This window comes from Lygodium microphyllum, chromosome 7, assembly GCF_053477565.2.
Source record: "Lygodium microphyllum isolate KBCC chromosome 7, Lygodium_microphyllum_v1.1.10, whole genome shotgun sequence".
Classification (NCBI taxonomy): Eukaryota; Viridiplantae; Streptophyta; class Polypodiopsida; order Schizaeales; family Lygodiaceae; genus Lygodium; species Lygodium microphyllum.
The window spans coordinates 12,802,926-12,824,331 of record NC_141141.1 but is presented as its reverse complement, the minus strand read 5'-3'; positions in this window follow the sequence as shown (position 1 = coordinate 12,824,331).

The following is a 21,406-nucleotide window of genomic DNA, read 5'->3' as shown; positions in this document are numbered from 1 at the left end:
GTGTGACCTCACATTCACTCGTCTCTCAAATGAAGAAATAAAAACCATGCCAGATGCATAACATGATGAGTTCTTTACATAAAATTTAGTCAAATAGATTTTTATGTTTAGTGGGTTCTATTTCTTAGAAGTAATCTAAAGGAAATTACAGCAATGGTTAAAACAATCAAAACATTGTGTTTGCCTTTATCAAGCCAAAATATTCAAGTTAAAACTCACAAAAAGAGACAAAAATATACTTGAGAAGGTCACTAAATGGTACCATGAAAGCATTTAAAGACTATCACCTAAGATGGGCTTTGCAGATGCTATTTGCTTGCAATATAACTAATGTAAGGGGTGTGATAGCTTCGCAATTGCTGAACGACTAATTGTGGGTACCCCGCTTATACATAACTTGCCTAGACTAGAATCATCAAATTTGAGATGGCAAGTTGGTTTGGGATGTAGAGATGCTATGCTTGGCAAGCTCAATTAGAGATGGCATGCTAGTCCCCATGGCAAGCTCAATCTCAATCCTAAATTTGACATAGGCCAAGCTCAATCCTATACAAGCACAATTCTAGGTCAGGTATGCTTGGCCATAAAACAAACCTTAGCCTTGGAGAGGACATGCTTGGCAAGCTCAATTAAACATGATATGATTAACCATAACTAGTGATTACATGTTGTACCATCTGTCAAAGAGATCAATCCTCCTCAACTAGAGATGGCATGTTGACCCTAGGCGAACACATTCTCAATCCTAGAGATGACATATGCAACGCTCAGTCCAAGGGGAGGCATGTGTTGGCCATATGCCACCATAGCATGAAGTTTTAACAAGAGATGACATGCCATACTTAATCTTAATACTAAGATGACATATATTTATGGGCTATAGTAGAGATGATATTATTGGCCTTGGGCCTCCCTTGGGCCAAACTTAATCCTATGTATAGTTCATACTTGGTGGTAGGAGCCCAAGGACGGAATGCTTGACCATAAGGCCCATATTAGTTCTAGGGAGGATAATCTTGGCAAGTTCAACTACACATGGCATGCTTTGTCCCTAGTGCTAAGTGAAATCTTAATGTGGGAGCTTCTTGCTCGACCGCCAAGATTCATGGAACGCTTATTGCTTCAAGTGTTTCAAGCCAAGTACAATGGCTACCTCTCACATAGTCATATGCCCTCTCACACCTACAAATGTAGTGAGCTTACCTCCATGCTCGATCGAGTTGCCTCCTCCCTCAAGCACTTCGGTAGCTTCACGATCCAAAATCGGGTAAGTTACTCATGAATATATGTGTGCATCACGTGGGTTCAAAATAAGGTATTTTTAAAATACAAATTTATACATTTTTTACATATAGAAAGGCGTAATATAAAGGGGTTATTTACAAATTGAATAGAAAAGGGCTATGTTTTATCATAAGAATTTCATAGATAAGGATATCTATAAATAGGCCTTGAACGCACGTGATGTATAGGATATACATATAGTAACTTCCCCGAGGATCCAAGGTGCAAGCTTACCTCCATGCTCAATCGAGTTGCCTCCTCCCTCAAGCACTTCAGTAGCTCCACGATCCAAGGTGCAAGCTCAAGCAAGCTTGGTCCTCAAGCTCCAAGCTCCACGCTCTATTGTTATGCGTGAGACAAAAGAAGAGAAGATAAGAAGAAGAAGAGAGGAGAAGATGGAGAGCTTCTCCACCATAGTCCCTCACCCTCACACACTCACTCCCTCACTCCCTCTCTCAAGCACAAGCTCAAGCAGGCAAGAAGAAGAAGAAGAAGAAGAGAGGAAGAGAGTTAGTTTTGGCCATACACAAGAATGAGCTTATTCGTTCACTTTTTGCCTTTTATACAAAACCCTAATCCCCTTTGCGCACCCATCTCTTTTTTACATGCCCGGCCATTTTAGCCTAGGTCCTCTTTTTCTATTCCCTTCCTATTTGCATTGTGCCTTCACCCATGCATGTCTACATTTACATATTGCACAGGAGAAAGCCCGACGCTCTTTTACAAGGATTTAGAATATGCTTTTATAAATAAAATTTACATTTTCTCTTTTGCTCTTGCCCTGAACTTTTAAGGTTGTCCTTGCTTTTTTTGGACTTTTTTCCTCCTATTTCTTCAGTCAAGCCGCCTTTTTCTGCTTTGCCTTGCATCTTTTTGATTTTCTTTTTGCTTTCTTTACACTAGGGTTAACATTACTTCCCTCCTAGCCGAGTGCGAGTTCCATGGCACTTGCGGACACTTGTTGAGATGAGGGATCGGGTGGTTGAAGGGTTGCCATGTGGGTCGGTGATGGGGCTTCGTGGAGATTGAACGTGGAGAAGAAGCATCACAAGATAGATGTGAGTTATGGAGGTTGAGAGTGGATTGAGTGGGTGATGGGGGCCTCCAAAGTCATGGTCGATTGCAGATTATCGAATGTACCTGAAAAGGAAAAGGAAGTGCAGTATCTAAGGGGGTATGCCTATGGGTTTGACTTAGGGAGTCATGTCTAAGCATAAAATCCCTAGGTATATCCTATCCTTGATGTGCCCTAAGTGTGAAGTGGGGAGATAGGGAAGGCTAGGGGGTTAGGCACGAAGCCGATTGACTAAGGCCACGGAAAACATCTAACTTGAGAACCCCTAGGTGCAGTGTTTGTGGCACTCTAATATTATATGTGAAAGCTTGTTGTTCCTTTTCTTTTTCTTTGTTTTCTATTTTCTTTTTCTTTTTATCTTTCTTTCACTTCTTTTTTCTAAGACACATTGGGAGGGAGCATGCTAGACATAATTGTGAAGCTCTTCAATAGTTACATTTCGAGGGGGTCTAAGAGATTTGCCAAGAAATACATGGCTTGGCATGTAGTCCTTTGCTCTCCTGACTGTACTTGTGGCCACAGAGGGGGGCTTGGCTCCTGCACTCTTTCTTTCTCTTGTTGAGAAAGGAGAGTTCGTATGTGGTTAAGCTAGTTGAGATTGGCTGAGTACGTTACTCCTCTAATCCCAAGCCATTGCTAGGCTTGGATGCCATGGCATAGAGTACATATTCCAGTGCCCTCCTTTTTAGCTCTAGTTTTCTTTTTGGTTATTCTAATGTATCTTCTTCTCTTGGCTGCGTGACATTCAATGTTGTGTTCAAGAATGCACTTTGTTGCTCTAGCATTCCTGGCTTGACAACTGGGGCTTTCCTTTCTGCCAAGAGGTGTTCACTCTTGAAATGGGCCAACTTGTAGGCTAAATCTTTGATTCTGTTTTCACTAAAGCAATCTCCTCCTCCTCCTATTGCCTTAGTCATTCTTCCTCCTCTTCTTGCCTTTTTTTGCACACTTCTTCTAGTCTCTTCGATTCCTCCTCCATCTTTTGTAGCTCTCTGTGAGCCTTATTGCTCACTCATTGTCCTCTCGCTCAAGGCTTCATGTTGTTGAGATAGTTGGTTATGTTGGGATGGAAGAGTGGTGGTCCTCTCGGATTGGTGATGGCTCTAGGGTCTCCTTTGCTACTTCTCTTTTCACCTCTCCTAGAGCTTCCTAAATGATGGCAGTCTAATACTCCCCTTCTACCACCCTTATTTAGTGTTGTGGCTAGTATCTTTGCCAATACATGTATTGTCTTTTGGACGTAGGCATTCCAATTTACCTCATCCAAGGCGTGTTGAGAAGTAAGCATGGGAACTCTCCTTATACTGGAGAGGATAAGGGTAGCTAGGTATAAATGGATTGGAGGATAGGGGAGCAAGGGGAAACCCTAACCCTAACTTCTCTAGAGGCTATATAAATAGCCTAAAGTACACACTCACAGTTGAGGAGAGTGTACTAGTTGTACCTGTGAACAACTTACTAAGCAAGATCTTATTCTTGTACTTGAGCTCTCTCTCCCTCTTGTACACACTCTTGTACTTTCAACTTTGATTTTACACATGGTATCAGAGCCATCTTTGATCCTTTAGTTTCTCTCAGCTTCCTTACATTAGTAAGTGCACATGAGCTTTCAACTCCTACCTCTTACCTCTTGACCACCATATCCATAGCCTTGACCCACCTCTGATGGAGGATGGGGAGAATAAAGGAGGGAATTTCAGCTCAAGGTTTCTTCTAAAGAACTCCTCCCTCGCTCAAGGCGTAGTAGCAAAACATGAGAGACCCCAACATCGTGGATGCAGAAGGATGACATTGTTGAAAATGCAGGAAATGGCATAGCTTTGATAGCGTGCTGTTCAAGGGCTTCATGCTTGCTGACGACGGCGCAATCATGGGGGCCACCATAGGGCTTTCATAGACCCCCTAGTGGGCCATCTCCCTCTAAGAGGGTTTGGAGAAATTCCTCCTTTGTTGGCTGTTATGGGCAAAACCCTAACTGTTGGTTTCTAGCAGCTATAGCCATGAAGCTTCAAGCTCACTCATTTTCATTTTTTCTCAATCTGGGCATTATTAACAATGATTTTAATAACTGAAAAACCCTTGTCAAGATTTGTTATTGCCTTGTGGAGCTTAAATGCAGAGTGTCTTCTCATTCCATGGGCAATATCAAGCTCGTAAAATCAACCTACATTATGAGTACAAGAATGGGAGATGGTAAAAGTGCTTCTTAGCACTACTGATGCATTCAACGATGCCTCTTACTCCTCTGTTGCTAGTAAATCAGAGAAATGAGTGTTATTGTACTCTCCTTTGATTCATCCCATAGCATAGAGTTGATTGATAAGCCGTGTTCCACCAAAAACTCCTCTAATAGGCCACATTATTAGGAGAAGCCTAAAGTCCAATCAAAGCTCACCTCAAGGGTTGTTCAAAGAACAAGACCTTGAAAATATTATCTTGAGATGTACATATATATGATTTTCAACCTTTTTCATCTCTACAGCTTTAAAGTTGACTATCATATGTAAGGCTATCAACTCTGCTATTTGGTTCATACTTGGTCACCTGTAAAGGACTAGACACTGCCATTGCTTAAGGCAATAGGTAAGACCTTTCTATAATGGCCATGGCCACTAACTTATCACTTATTATATTTAGTTTGTTACACCTACCTACTGTTGAGATATCGAGCTCCACTCGTGATATGCCAGGGTGACCGTTGTGCATTTATGTCACCGACTTGTCAGTTGTTGCAGATGCGGTTGGTACACCACCCATGAATAATAGCTAGATGACAGCTATCCTTATCTACTCTAGTTCGTGGCTCAGTTAGTATGCCACCTTAGTTAGTTGAGTTTGGTTTGAGACCCATATATAGGGTTCTTCTATTTCTATGTACGTGAGTTCTTTTTGGCTTACACAACTAAGAAGAGGAAAACTGTTTTCAGCCTCCACCTTTGTGTGTATTCCCCCATTGTGCAAGCAAGAAAGCTACAAGTGAGACTCCTTCCTTCTCTCCCACAATCTTGACACCTACAACTGGGAAAGATATAGTGCCAATCAATTAGTGTAGTATGTTATGCAATGTTTGACACAGTATACCACTTTCTTTTATGTTGTATCTTATATATACTTTGTGTACATTGTATAGTGTGTGAAAGAAGAAGAAGAAATCAACAAGAAAACTTTTTTGCCTGCATATCTTTTCTTGTGTTCTTGAGTGAGCTTCCTCTTGTATGTACGGTGTGTGTTTGGTGCAGTAGCTCAAGCAAGTCTCCCCATCATGTGATTCTTGACATGGTATCAGAGCGTTGCCACAGAGAGAGGCTAATTTTAAAGGCTGAAGTGAAGAAAAAGAAGAAAGGTTCGACCAAGCAAGCAATGGGTAAGAAGCTCTCCAATTCTTTCACTCTTTCTCTTGGATAGTGCCTAGAAGTAGGGTAGAGTGAAAATCTCAAATTATTGTGAGATTTGATGTGTGAGCAAAGTACTGTATATTCTATAAATTAGCCCTTTAGGACTGTCCCGTACTTTTTTTGGGCATCTGAGACTATTTCAGACCTTGTTTTAGAGCCATAAGGTTGTAGACAACAGTTTTAGGGTACACTGTGATTTCGGCAGTGGGTGTATAGGTTACAAATTTCAAATATGTAAATTTTGAGGTGTTTGCCAAGAAAAATATAAGGTTTATGTGCAAACGGATTGCAAATTACATGTACAATTAAGCAATTAGTGAAAAAGGTTGCTTAGTGTATTATTGTGCACTTGTGTGAAAGGTTGCAGAAGACTAGCTTGTTGTTTAGTATCACTTTTTATGATAATGGCAGAGAAAAATCAAAATCCCATTATTGAGAAGCTCGACAAGAACAACTACCCTTCATGGAAGTTCCGTATAATGAACTTCCTCATTGGAAGGGGCCTTTATGAGTTTGTTTCATTTGAAGAAAAGGAGCCAGAGAGCTGAGTATCCCTCCAACTACAGATGAATTAAAGGCATGGAAAGAATGGAATGAAAAATACAAAAAGGTGATGTATTGGCTATCTGCAGTCATTGATAATGTTGAGATATCGAGCTCCACTCGTGATATGCCAGGGTGACCGTTGTGCATTTATGTCACCCACTTGTTAGCTGCAGATGCGGTTGGTACACCGCCCATGAATAATAGCTAGATGACAGCTATCCTTATCTACTCTAGTTCATGGCTCAGTTAGTATGCCACCTAATTAGTTAGTTGAGTTTGGTTTGAGACTCATATATAGGGTTCTTCTATTTCTCTGTAATAGAGTTCTTTTTGGCTTACACAACTAAGAAGAGGAAAACTGTTTTCAGCCTCCACCTATGTGTGTATTCCCCCATTGTGCAAGTGAGAAAGCTACAAGAGAGACTTATTCCTTCTCTCCCACAATCTTGACATGGTATCAGAGCCTAGTTCGTAGTAAGGAGCTCAAGAAAGCAAACCAAGTTCATGGTGTCCAGGTAAGAGGACCAGTGTTGCTTTCATTTTTCGAGTTTGGGAGCAAGTCTCTACCAGGTAGCACAGCCGGAAAGTGCAAGAGTGCATTGTCTCAGATTGAGACGCCCTTCGCGGTATAGCAAGAGGGCAGTATATGCTACGGGCAACGGCTTTAGCCCTTGGTTGCCCTGTTTTTTTGGTTTGAGGCCATTTCGGGGCCTGTTTTGGAGGCGGAAGTTTTCCGTAAGCACTAAGGAAAAAGCCCTGTTTTTTGTTGTGCGACCACTGTTCTACAGGTCGGTGAAAAATTACCGTAGAAATTGCATCATATGCCTGGGCGTAAAGACATTGGGAGTTACAGAATCATCCTTGTCACCTATTGATGCAAAATCGTCACTAGAAAGTGACTGTGTGGTCAAATACCACTTTCGTCAGTTTTGCAGATTTGCCCTTGTGAGGCTGAAGCTGTGTTTTTTGCAGTGACAGAATTCTTTGCAGTATTCTGCAATGGCGTCCGATTCTCTTTCGCAGATTGTCACTGAAAAGCTTGACAAGAACAACTTCCAAGCATGGAAGTTTAGAATGACGAATTTTCTTATGGGAAAAGGATATTGGAAACCAGTTCTTCCTGATGTTCCCAATCAACAGCAAATGCAAGCATTTAAAGGATGGCATGAGAGAGCCAGAAAAGTTATGTACTGGCTGTCTATCAGTATTTCAGACTCTATGATTATGCATATTCAGGATGCAACTACGCTAAAGGAGGCATGGGATACTTTGTCAAAAATGTATAGCACAAATACGCAAGCCAGGAAAATGCAACTCAAGCAAGAGTTGCACAATGTGCAAAGAGAAAGTATGAGTATCAATGACTACCACATGAAGGTGAAGAAGATTGCAGATGTACTTGCTTCCATTGGGTCGCCAATGGAAGATTATGATTTAGTTTCTGTGACCTTGAATGGTCTAGGAAAGGATTATGCACAGTTCCAAGCATCCATTTTCGTCCGTGAAAGATTTCCTGATTTTGAGGAGTTGATTGCTCTTATAATTTTTGAGGAGCAGAGAAATGGTGGTGCATCTTCTTCAGGAGGAACTTCAAAAGAAACTGTCTTCTACTCAAATGCTGGAAGAGGTAGAGGCAGAGGTAGAGGAGGCCGATCTGGAGGCGGTGGTAGAAATCAGAATACACAGCAAACTCAAGAAAACCAGTCCTATGGAGGAGGACGTGGTAACTCTAGAGGTAGGGGGAGCCAAAGAGGTCGTGGTGGATGGCAAAGAGGCCAAAATGCAAACATCAATGTTGAATGCTACTACTGTGGTAAAATGGGTCTTATGGCTAAAGACTGCTATAAAAAGCAGAATGACATCATGAATGGAAAATTGCAATAAGGGAATTATGCATCTTCTAGTAAACAGGGTGATGACAGAAATGAGCATTTGTTTATGGTGCAGCACATGAACAATTCTGTGACAAGTGTAGAAGAAAGCAACAAAGTGTGGTATGTTGCCTCAGGTGCGTCAAACCACATGACAGGTCATGCAGAATGGATGCAGGATGGAAGGAAAATGGAAAAACTAGGATTTGTGGAGACTGGTGATGATACTGCACATCCTATTGTGCAGATTGGAAAAATTCATTTGTCTATGCAGGATGGGAAAAAGAAATACCTGTCAGATGTATTTCATATCCTGAATATCACCAAGAATCTGGTTTCTATTTTGAGCAGGGCTTGCAGGTCAGATTGAATCCTCATGGATGCTTTGTTGAGGATATGAAAAATAAAGGTCGCTTGATAGCAAAAGGAAAGAAGAAGGGCAAAATGTTTACGTTGGATACAGACATGCCTAAATTGAGTGCAGCAATGTTTGCACATGGGACCGGTGTAGTTGTAGATATTGATATCTGGCATAAACGTATTGGTCATGTTAATGTACAACGACTTAAATCAATGCAGGCCAAAAATATTGTTGCAGGATTGCCTAAATTCAAGGTTGCAGAAATGCATAAGGTATGTGAAGCCTGTCAATTTGGAAAACAGGCAAGGAAACCATTTCCTAGACATGTTCAAGAGAGTAAGAAGCCATTGGAATTAATCCACTTTGATATATGGACTACTAAAGCTGCATCTATTGGAGGCTGTCATTATTTTGTCACTTTTATTGATGACTATAGCAGAAAAGTTTGGGTGTATTTTATGAAAAAGAAAAGTGAAGTGTTTGGGCATTTCAAAACTCTTAAAGCTATGGTTGAAAAAGAAACAGGCCTGCAAATAAAATGCCTAAGGTCAAATGGAGGGGGAGAGTACCTCTCAAATGAGTTTGCAAGGTTCCTCCAGGAGCATGGCATAAAGCAGCAATATTCATGCAGTCATACCCCACAACAAAATGGAATTGTAGAAAGGAAAAACAGGCATATTAGAGAGGTATCTCGTGCCATGCTCAACGAAAAAGACTTGCTAGATTTTTATTGGGCTGAAGCAGTTGCTACAGCAGTCTACATAATGAACAGGACTCCCACTGCAACAATACATGGGATGACTCCAGAGGAGAGGTATACTGGTAGGAAACCAGATATTTCTCATTTGAAAATTTTTGGTTGCATTGCCTATGTTCATGTGCCAGATGAGTTGAGATCCAAGTTGGATCCAAAAGCTGAGAAGTGCATCTTTATTGGTTACTCTCTGCAGAAGCAGAAAGGGTATAGATGCTATAACCCTTCTACTCGTAAGTTTACAGTGAGAAAAGATGTTTTTTTTAATGAGATGAGTAGCTGGTATAAACCAGTAAATGTGATTGATCATGTAGATGCACAAAATGGTAATGCTGCACAAAATTCACAATAGCAGTCACAAGATATTAGTGGACCTGGAGTATCCTCTAGTAGTAGTTCACATTCTTCGCCATGGACAAGCAGATTGAGATCAGGAGAATCTTCTCAAAGCAATGTAGATAGTGGTATGCAGGTATCACGAAAAGGAAAAGAGAAGGTAGATCAGCCCATGTTTGATGTGAATGCAGGTCACTCTTATGTGGATGGTGAATCCAGTGGCTCAGAATAGAGCATTGATGATGAGTTGGGTATTCCTTCTGTTGTTACACCTGGAGTAAGGAAGACCAAGGATGTTTTGAGAGCACCTGGAAGTGATCCTACTTTGCGCAGGTCTACCAGAGCTAGGTATCCTGTGGATAGGCTGAAATATGATGGATTTACAGCCATTCACTATGCATATATAGTCAAAGTGATACAGGAACCAGAACCCACTTCTTTTGAGCAAGCCAAGGGAAAAGAAAAATGGGAGAAAGCCATGGATGAAGAAATGAATACCTTGGAAGCAAATGCTACATGGGAATTGGTACCTTTGCCTAAAGATAAGAATGCAATTGGTTGTAAGTGGGTTTATAAGGTGAAGCACAATGCAGATGGTTCTGTGAATAGATACAAGGCAAGATTAGTAGTCAAGGGGTATGCACAAATATATGGCATTGATTATAAAGAAACATTCAGTCCGGTTGCAAGGATGGCAATCGTAAGAGCAGTCATTGCTATGGCTGCATCAAAGGGATGGTCTTTACATCAGATGGATGTAAAGAATGCCTTCTTGCATGGTGATTTGCAAAAAGAGGTCTATATGGAGCAGCCACCAGGTTATGTGCATGCTATTCATCCTGAGTTTGTTTGCAGGTTGAAGAAAGCCTTGTATGGCTTGAAGCAAGCACATTGAGCATGGTCTGACAAGATAGGACAGTATCTTGTTACTATTGGCTTTTAGATTTCCAAGGAAGATTTCTCACTTTATGTGAGAAAAACAGAGAAAGGTATTATGCTACTTGTCATTTATGTTGATGATTTGATTATGACAGGTGATAGTGATGAAGATATCCTTCATGTGAAAATGCTATTGAAGCAAAAGTTTGAGATGAAGGATTTGGGAGAGCTGCGTTATTTCTTGGGCATTGAGGTGATTAGATCACCAAGTGGGATACGGCTCTTGCAGAGGCAGTATGGATTGGACATGCTGTCCAAATATGGGATGACAGGCTGTAAGCCTATTTCAGTTCCTTTGGAGCAGAATGTGAAGATGAGTGCAGTTGCAGGTGAGTTTCTGGAAGACCCTACTATGTACAGACGCATAGTAGGAAGTTTGATTTATATGACTATTACCAAGCCAGATTTGAGCTATGCTGTTGGATTGGTAAGTTAGTTTATGCAGGCTCCAAGGAAACCGCATTTGGATGTGGCTAGATGCATACTCAGGTATATGAAGTCCACATTGCAGTATGGACTATTTTATGAGACTGGGGTTCAGATACAGTTGCATGGATACACTAATGCTGGTTGGGCTGGTAGTATTTCAGATAGACGATCTACCAGTGGATATGTGTCATCTTTTGGGAGTGCTGCAGCCACTTGGAGCAGCAAGAAACAACCTACAGTTGCCTTGTCGAGCACAGAGGCTGAGTACAAGGGTGCAGCAATGGCTGCATATGAGGTAGCTTAGTTGGATAAGCTACTTTATGATATGCATCAGCCTACAGATGGGCCAGTTGTTATTTATTGTGACAACATGAGTAGTATACACTTGGCAAATAACCCAATCTATCATGCTAGAACAAAGCACATTGAGGTGCATTATCACTATGTGCGGGAGAGGGTTTTACTAGGTCTTATTGATCTAGTTTATGTCAGCATAAAGGATCAAGTAGCTGACATATTTACGAAGGCATTGGGCGCAGAGAAGCAAGTTCAGAGACTTGCTGGGTGTGCAGGAATTGGGATTGAGCTCGAGGGGGAGTGTTGAGATATCGAGCTCCACTCCTGATATGCCAGGGTGACCATTGTGCATTTATGTCACCAACTTGTTAGCTGCAGATGCGGTTGGTACACCGCCCATGAATAATAGCTAGATGATAGCTATCCTTATCTACTCTAGTTCGTGGCTCAATTAGCATGCCACCTTAGTTAGTTGAGTTTGGTTTGAGACTCATATATATGGTTCTTCAATTTCTCTGTAATAGAGTTCTTTTTGGCTTACACAACTAAGAAGAGGAAAACTGTTTTCAGCCTCCACCTGTGTGTGTATTCCCCCATTGTGCAAGTGAGAAAGCTACAAGTGAGACTCCTTCCTTCTCTCCCACAATCTTGACAGATAATACTATGTTGGGACATATCCGGAATGCAGAAACTTCACATGCAGCTTGGACAATTTAAGAACATGTTTTCAATAAATACAAAGACACGAAATATTCAACTCAAGAAAGAGTTGAATACCTTGAAGAAAGGGAAAATATCTGTCAATGAGTATCATTAGGAAAAAAATGAACTCACAAATGGGCCTTTTAGCCCCCCCTTCTCTCCTCCTTAAAACAAGGAAAAGAGGAGAGAAGAATAGTAAAATAATCCTCCTCTCTCTCCACTTTTGCAATCGTGTTTTGCCTTTTTTATATTATCTACAAAGATATACTTAGATTCCTTCTCTCTCCTCATTGAAGAAGTATTTTTCAACCAAATTTTATATTCAAAAAGGAGTTAGTTACGAGAGTGTGGTGCTTTGTTTTCAATGCAAAATGATTAGTAGATACGAGGTAATTGATTTTTTAATTGAGAACAAGGAAAATGAAATTTCGGAAGTTCCTTTAAAGATATTTTGGGGATTTTTTATATCCTAGATTTTGGTCAAAAAACAAACCAACTGGTCAAATTTTGTGTTTTTTGGAGATGTTTTTGGAGGCAAAATAGAAATATCTAAAATACGAAAAGTGTTGGACATCCCTACCCTCTGAGCTATTTCCCCCCATATCTATACTCTCTCATGGCTGTATTGTGACCTCTTCTTTGTGTTTATGCAACCTTCATTAACAAAGTGAATTACTTACACCCTCTTTTCCCTCGGCACCTTTGTGTGCCTCTCTGTGCATCTCCACTCTACCTCTTGTGATAACCAAGTAGACTCCTTGTTTCTATTAATAGTAAAATGAATATAGGAAAGAAGGAGCTGCATATTGAGGTAGAGATTGAATATGCCCCATTATTCAAAAAAACCCAGCATACCAGTGTCAACCCTTAGGTTTTGCAGAGTTATAGGCAAATGGGATTGAAACATGTGGATTTATGGGTTGATGAGGGAATCTACCCAATTGACCCCTTAAAAAATAGACCTCCAACTTTCTCAGGAATCACAAATTTGCTGAAGTATGTGTGCGAGGGTGAAAATGGGTTACTTGGTTATACTAGGCGGCTCAATGATCATGTATTCAAAGTATTTACAACTTGCCAGGCAACCATAAAAAATTGCCATGATGTGATCGATGCACATCAACTTCATATACAACAGCTCATAGGACAAGTGGTACAATTGAATGACACTGCAATTCAACAAAACAATCAAATTATTTCAATGCAGGATACTATCCATGACATTGATATCTCATATGAGCAGGCAAAGGCACAATTGGAAGACTTGAGAAAGATCAACAACAAGCTAACACAGGAGCACAAACGAAAGAAGAAGCCAATCAATGAGTTAATTGTGAATAGTGGCTAGTGGAAGCGATGTATTAAAGCATGTAAGGTAGCTCAGAAAGAGAACCTAGGTGAGGGTGAGGTTGGATCGTGTATTAGTAGATTGCTGAAGACAAGTACACTGGAAAACGCTTCGAGCAATCGTAAGTTTAAGGCTGTGAAGGAAAAGGTGATTGAGTGCACATTGAAAGATGTGTCAAATGAGTTCTCAACTGTGGATGCACAATCTATTTGTGACAGGGCCGGCATTAGCACAATGACTTACTCAAAGATATTCAAAGGTATGAAGGCTGGGTTTGGTCGTGTGCTGAAGAGAAATAGAATCGTGCCTCTTCCTCAACCTTCAAAGTTAATAGAGACTCAACGGCAACTTAAGACAAAGGTTTTGGAGTTGATAGGAGATCCCATGCATGTTCAATGTGTGGAAACACTAAAGGTTGGGACCAAAAATGCATATGAGGTGAAGTTCACTGAACTCAATAATTACTATTTAGATTTGAACTAGGTGCAGTCACCAATGGTAATGTACTACAATATGTCTGTTGAGGAATGTAATGGTAAATTGCACTTTGTTATAAAATTAGATGAAAGTGAGATCGTCAAAGGAGTAAAGCTTGAAAGATTTAGTGTAACTCTGATGAATAGAGCTTTACAATTTGACAAGAACAACCCAGGGAACTTTAGTGTTCAATCTGAGTGCCATGTGTGGTGGCTCGCTGCGTTTGAAGTTCCTAAGGAAACATTTGACGTGTTACAGCTATTCTTTATGCACACAAGTATTCCAAGCATCATCGATCATCAGGAACATGGTGAGATGCTCTCGGTTGAAGGGTATGGTCAATACTTGGTTGAATGGCATCTTGCAGTAGACTTGAAAACTTTAAAATGCATGTGTGGAATCTCCAATGGTGCAAATACAAAGAATCCATGCCTATATTGCTTGATAGAGAGGGTGGAAGGAAAGGACGGAAAGAAGAACTGGCGAAAGGTGACAAGTGCTACACCGACAGGCAATAGAGAAGATCCCACTTGGAAGCCCATCTTCAACATTCCCTTGGATCGTATTCACATTTGTTCATTGCTTTCTTTTGTCAGAATCATGGAGAAACTTGTATATTAATACATTTTCTTTGCTTATAGGATGCAACCAGAAAAAGAAGCCATTGCAACATGTAGAAATGTGGAGCGAGTGCTATCAGAAATTGGGCTACATAAGCATCAAAAGTGACGATTGAAAAAGATGAGAAGAGATCAGGAAAATCTGGTAACTTGCCAAAAAAGCCTTGCTTTGGAGGAGCAAAGGCTAGGAAGTTTCTCTCAGTACCCATCAATGAGGAAGGGAATGTCATGGTTTGTAGGCCGCAGGACTACGATGGGTGGAAAAAGTTACATTTTGCAGTTCATGATCGAAGTAATGGAGGAAAAACAAGATTGGCCAAGGCTAAGGTTTGGATAAGTCTTAACAAATTGGCTCCCTTACTTCGCAAGATGGTGTTTAACAATGAAGATAAGCAAGAATTTATCAATGTTGTGCATAGCTTCTACGAAAACATGGTGGAAGCATGGGAAAAAAGCTCTATCACACATTACATGGTGCGTACTAAGTTAATATTTTAAAAATGTATGAATTGTATAAACTATTGAGCCTAGTTTTACTCATGTGTGATATGTATCTTTGTAGTAAATCCTTGAGGCACATGGGCCATACTTTGCAGAAAAGGGAAGCATTGGAATTAGATCCACACAAGGGATGGAAAATTCACATTGGATAGCACGTGGTGCATATCAAAGAAAAAATGATCATGGTGGAGGGGTGAATGGTAGCAATCCAATGATCCAATTGCTATCTTGGTGGTATAGGATTATAGTAGCAGATGAAGCTAAACTCTCGCAAAAGAGAGCAAATGAAAGTGTTAATGAATCGGCAGCAAACATGATGGAATCACGTCGTGTCACTAAAAGAGTGCATTATGAAGCCTCAAGTGCCAAAGGAAACCTCTCGTGACCCTTCAACCCATTGCTTAAGATCTTGCCATAGGGTGGGGTGCTGCCTAAACAGATCTCCTAGGCTAAGTGTTGTAGGGGTAGTTACCAATGTGGTCAGGAGATCGTTGGGTGCTCGTCTCTCTCCTAACCTGGATCGTCCTGACCAATGGCCATGACTGATCCGCGATTATGTAGCACCAAGGCTTGGCCTTAGCGACACTGCTTGTGGTGCAGTTGCTTCTCCCGACTTTGGTTGAGGAGGTGAGGTTGGTGTGCTTATGCTGGAGAGGTCATCGATTTCATCCTCTATGATGGGCTCAGCGTCTTTTAGGTGCTCTTGAGCCTCCTTCACCTTTTCTATGGCCTCTAACTGTCGCTTCGGATGCGGGTATTCCCCTACCTTATCGCTTTCCTTTTCGACTGCCTTAGGGGCTGAAGTCTCTGCCTCTACGTCAGAGACCTTCTTTCTAGCAGGCAGAGTTGTAGCACTCTCCGTTTTTAATGCGACTTTAGCTTCCGACCTTTTCTTCTTCCGCCTACGACTTTTCTTCCCTATTGAAGCTGCATCAGGGTTGCTAGGTCTTGGCAGTGATATGTCGGCTTGCTTTGTCCGGGCACATGTCATGACCCGTAACGGAATAGGTGTCGCCTCCCCATCGAGGTTCTCAACTCCAAATAGCCCCAATGGGACAAATGGTACGTTGGCTGAGCTAGAAGACGGCTTTCGCTTTGGGTAATTGACGAAGAGATGAGTGATTCCGCACTCAGGACACCTTTGGTCAGCCTTGTCTCTGTTTTGCTGCTCCCTTTGAGGGCAACGTAATGAGGCATGACCGAGGTGACCACAAGTCCAACAGGTGATTCGATCCTGCATCTGCCCTCCTAGGCCTCTACCTCGTCCTCTTCCTAACGCCATCACCGGCATGGGGCGATAATCCATGAGGACAGCATTGCCCTCATCGTCCTGCGAGACGTAAGAACATATGTAAGCTTCTTCCTCATTTGGTTCTTCCACCACGTAGTGGACTGGTGCATCGCTTGGTGGATGGGTCATGTAAGGAGCAGGTGGTCTGGGTATGCCAGTAGGGTTTACGTCCATCCTAGGAACGGCTGGCTTAACTTCGCTAGGCGCGCAGGAAGGGCTAATGGGGCTCCACTTCCGAAGAATGGCTGCGGCTTGTTTACTAGGTAAGGCTGGCCGTAGGGTTGCGAATATGGAAGTATTCTTGGTAATCTAAAATGCGCAATGTCATGACCGAACCTACCGCAATTAGCACAAGGTCTTGACCTAGGGTCTTGACACTCGGCTGGCAAGTGGTTTCCGCCACAGTACACGCATTGGACGTGTGGGCGCATTGGTCGTCTCAACATGTCTTGCAACCTGGCTAACTCCATCTTTACATCAACCAAGTCTTGGTTCGTCTCTTGGTGGCCTTCCCCTTATCTTGGGATGATGGACCGATCCCTCACTAGAGCCTGACGCTCTCTCTTTGCTTCGCGAGTTGGTCTCTTCTAGGTTCGCACTCCTGGAGCTCCGCTCCTTCAGTTGATCATCGACTTTGATGGCTTCCTCAAACACTCTAGCTAGCGCGTCTCCCTGCAAGCTCGAATTGCCTACCAAAGCCTTATAAAACTCCTCATCATGAATTCCGCTGATGAATACAGTCAAAATTTCTCTTTCAGTCGGTCACTCGCCTATAGGGATTCTCTCGAAGAGACTCCTCACGTGGGTTACGTAGTCGCGAATGTCCTCCTTCTCTTTCTGCTTGACGTTCATCAAGCATACTAGCAAGTTGTCGAAGTATCCAGGCTCGGAAAATCTCTTAATGAAGAGATCCTTGAGGCCACTGAAGTTGGCCCATTCTATGGCATCTAGGCTTGTATACCAAGTCCTTCCCTTGTCACCTAAACAGAGCCCGTACGCTTGAGAGCATTGAGTCAGGTCATTGAGGTTGTTGGCTTCACAGACTTGTTCAAACTGCTCTACAAAGCTGTATGGATCGTCGTGGGGTTGGTATTTGTCAAGTTGCTTGGCAATGATAGGGATTTTAGACTAGCTCTTTAAGCCTTGGTTTATTTTCTTCAATTTCATGGGGCTTTTACTCTAAACCACTTGTGGGAGCTTTCGCTCAACCGCCAAGACCCACGGACCGCTTTATTGATCAAGCGTTCCAAGCAAGCCCTCATGGCTATCCGCCAAGACCCACGGACCGCTTATTGATCAAGCGTTCCAAGCAAGCCCTCATGGCTATCTCTCACCTAGCCGTCACGCCACCGATCCTATGAATGCAGTGAACTTACCTTGATGCTCGATCGAGTGCCCTCCTCTCTCTCACACTTAGGTAGCTCCACGATTCTTGATGCTAGCTCAAGCATCCTCAAGCCTCCTCCTTGTCCAAGCTTCATCCTCCATAGCCACGCGCGCAAGAGAAGAAAAGGAAGAAGAAGAGGAGAAGGGAGGAGGAGATGGTAGAGAGCTTCACCCTCTTGATTCCTCACTCTCTCATGTGCTCACTCCCTCAATCTCTCACACTCCCTCTCTCAAGAGCACACACAAGCAAGAAGAAGAAAAGAAGAAGAGAGGAAGAGAGAAGACTAGTTTGCCACACCAAAGAATGAGCTCTTCATTCACTTTTCCACTTTTTATACAAAACCCTATATCCCTTTTTGGGCGGTCATTTCCTTTTTCCTTCTTTTACATGGCCGGTCAGAGCCTAGGCCCTGTTTCCCATTGTTCTTTTCTCTTCCTTGCTTTCTTTCCACTACCCTTTTGTCTTTACAAATAGCACGGGTGAGAGCCCGGCACTCTTTTACAAGATTTTAGAGTGCGTTTTTTGTGCGCCTTTCCCTTTTTATGGTTGCCTTGGTCTTTAACAGTTGTTCTTGCGCTTTTTGGGCTTTTCTCCTTCTTTTCCTCCCGTCGGCTACCTTCTTATCGCCTTTGCCCTGCGTCTTCTCTGCCTTCTTTCGCTCTTGTCGTGTTTGAGGTTAACACCACTCCAGGGATCTTCCTTCTACTTCAACCACTCAAGATATTGAAGAATCCAAGCAATCTTCTCTTGGATTGCAACTATGACAATCTTCTCTTGGATTGCAACTATGACAGGGATTGAAGAAATACTGAAATCTTCATCAAATAGGCTTCAAATTTCAGGGATTATCATCTATGCTAGTCAATAGAGCTAAGGACTTTATCTATATTTCATTCTTGGATCAAATTTGAAGCTAATGAGTTGGTTATGGAGCTATTATTCTCATGATCAATTGTTTTATTCAAGAGGAAGATCTATCAATTTTTGTGACTAAGGATTGACAAACAACGTATTCTTCTTTAACCATTGAAAGAGGTATTTCTACTACTCTTCTTTAATCTCTCCAACCTTTAATCAATTGTTGTTGCATTTCCTATTGCTGAAGGAGAGGTTAAGTAGAGTACTATTGCATTACTGATTGATCATTGATTGATTACATTGAGCTTCAATTTCATCATTGATTGATTGAACCATAATGCTCAATTAACCAAGCATAAATTGATTGATAAATCAAGCCAATTGTAATCAGTCCATTGATATTGATCGATTCATTACTCCTTGATTTGTTGCTTGATCAACCCATATTATAAACTCATTCAATTTCCTTTCATTGATGCTAAAGAATTGCTTAACCTCTAACTTTGGGGTCTTTTGTGATTCAACCCATTGAGAATACCCAATAAATTGTAAAAGGTGAGCATAGTAAATCAGTGAGTCACTGATTACTATTGGTAAACCTTTCTCATCCTCATTTCTCATACATTTTACCTTTCAATTCTTGCATATCATGAAATGGAAAAATCGTGATTTAGCCATGCATAGCATGCCTTGATTGTTAGAACACTAGCTCTTCCATGTATATTTCGATTGAGGAAAAAGGTCGAAGCTGGATGAGATAGCAAGACAAAAGAGAGGTGACCCTCCCTTGCTATTTACGACTCCGTAGGGGTGCACAACCTAACCCGGAAGGAACTTTGCACACCTTCTAGAGTTTTAGAGCCCATTTAGGTTCCCGTCCTACCGTTTTATCCCTCACCACAGATGGTGGACCATAGAAGACCACTTGGGAAAGAGTGGATGAAGATTTGAAAACTCATGGTATCAAGCAGAGCAAAACATGGCAGTCATTAACAATTTTGATCAGATATACAGGTCTATAGGTACTTTGAAGTTGACTCTAGGTAGATGATTGAGCCTTTAGGTCATACTTCAGTGTGCCCACAGGTGGTTTTTGATGATCTAAGACCAAAGGGTTTGAAACAGGGTCCAAACAGTCAACTTACAGGCTATTATAGGTTGATGTCTAATATTGGACAGTCATAAAGAATTAATTATAGAAATGGGATATTTCACTATGAAATATTTTTTCTTAAGCTCAATTCGTAGATACAAAGTTAGCTTTGACCCTAGCTATAGAACACTTCATTTTGACCAAAGGATCAAAAGTTTTGGCCATTTTAGTGACAGGCGATCACTGTAGACAGCACTGGGACTAGTTGACAGGGCACACTTTTTTTATCTAAAGCAACCACATACCTCTTCCAAACTTGTTATTTTAGTAAATCTGATATATCTATGTGTTATTAGCTTTGTGTGGAGCTATCAAGCACTTAGATTGGGGGAGAATAGCTTTGGATATTGACCATTCTTTATCAGGCAGTCCTGAATTATCACAATTTCCATGATGGCAAGGAACAAGAAGAATGATCAGGTATTGGAGCCTATTAATGAAGGTATAGAAGATTACCATGCTAAAGCTAATCCTACCATTGGAGCTACACATCAGGGACAAGAATTTATGGGCAATAGTACAATAAACGAAGAGGCCCATCGGCCAAGGGTTCCCTATGACATTGAGTTGAGAACTAAAGCAAATGTCACCCATGATTCCAATGACTTCCAACAGTTATCAAAGAAAATTGGTAACACAAATGAAGGTTTAATCCAACTCACACATTCAATGGATGACAAATTGGGTAAGATGATTACACACATGGAACAGCAAAGCCATAGAATGGATACCAAATTTGAACAGTTGGTCACAATATTCAGCAACTTGGGTACAAATTACAAAGCAATCCACTTTCCCATGGTGAAGATGTACCTATTGTTCATGGTAATGTGAGGTTCACAATAGGCCATCAACATATACCATCAAAATTTGAACATGGAGGACCTTCTAAGGTGAATGATTCAGTTCACAACCTCATACCAATTCTTGGAATAGGAACAAGCCCAACTTTACTAGTTCAAGAGATAAAGGACAACAAGATTATTCTTGCATGATGACATAAATGAGTTTGTACATGAATGTCATCCCCTTTACAAAGAGTTTGGTTCTCAACATACCCAAGTTCCTCATGCAAGCAAGAGATGATCAAGGGCATATATGCACATGATAAAGCAAGGAAAGGAGACAATTTCCAGCATATTGAAGATCAAGAAGATAGGTTGCCACATGGGATATCCACTCATAACCAACATTTTCATGGAAACCCATTGTTTGGTCGTCAATCTTTTGGAAATAATGAAAATGGGCAGCATTCATCTACCCCTAATCATGGATAGTAAGCAATGAGTGATCATTTTAATAGACAACAATCTTTTGGATATACCAACCATAATGGGCAGCACTATCATTATGATAAGGAATACAAGGACAAGATCAATATATCCAATTTCAAAGGAGATAACCCTTCATCGAACGAACTTGAAGAATGGCTCAAAAAAATGGAAATGTATTTCACTCTCTACCCACGCAATGATCAAGCAAAGATTTGTTATGTAGCCCTATACTAAGAGGGTTATGCACATACGTGGTGGAGATACATGAGCAAGATCGGAGAGAATTTTCAATCTTGGGAGGACTTCAAATCAGCCATGACTCAAGTGTTTGTGTCACCAATGGAGAAGGAAAGACTTCAAAGGAAATGATATGATCTTAGGAAAATGAGTTCTACCGTGAGGGAGTATTCCAGTCAAATTTTAAACCTCTCCATGTATGTGGAAGGCATTTCTGATTCAACCAAATTGAACAAATAAATTTTTGGTCTTGATCCAAACCTTTCAGTTG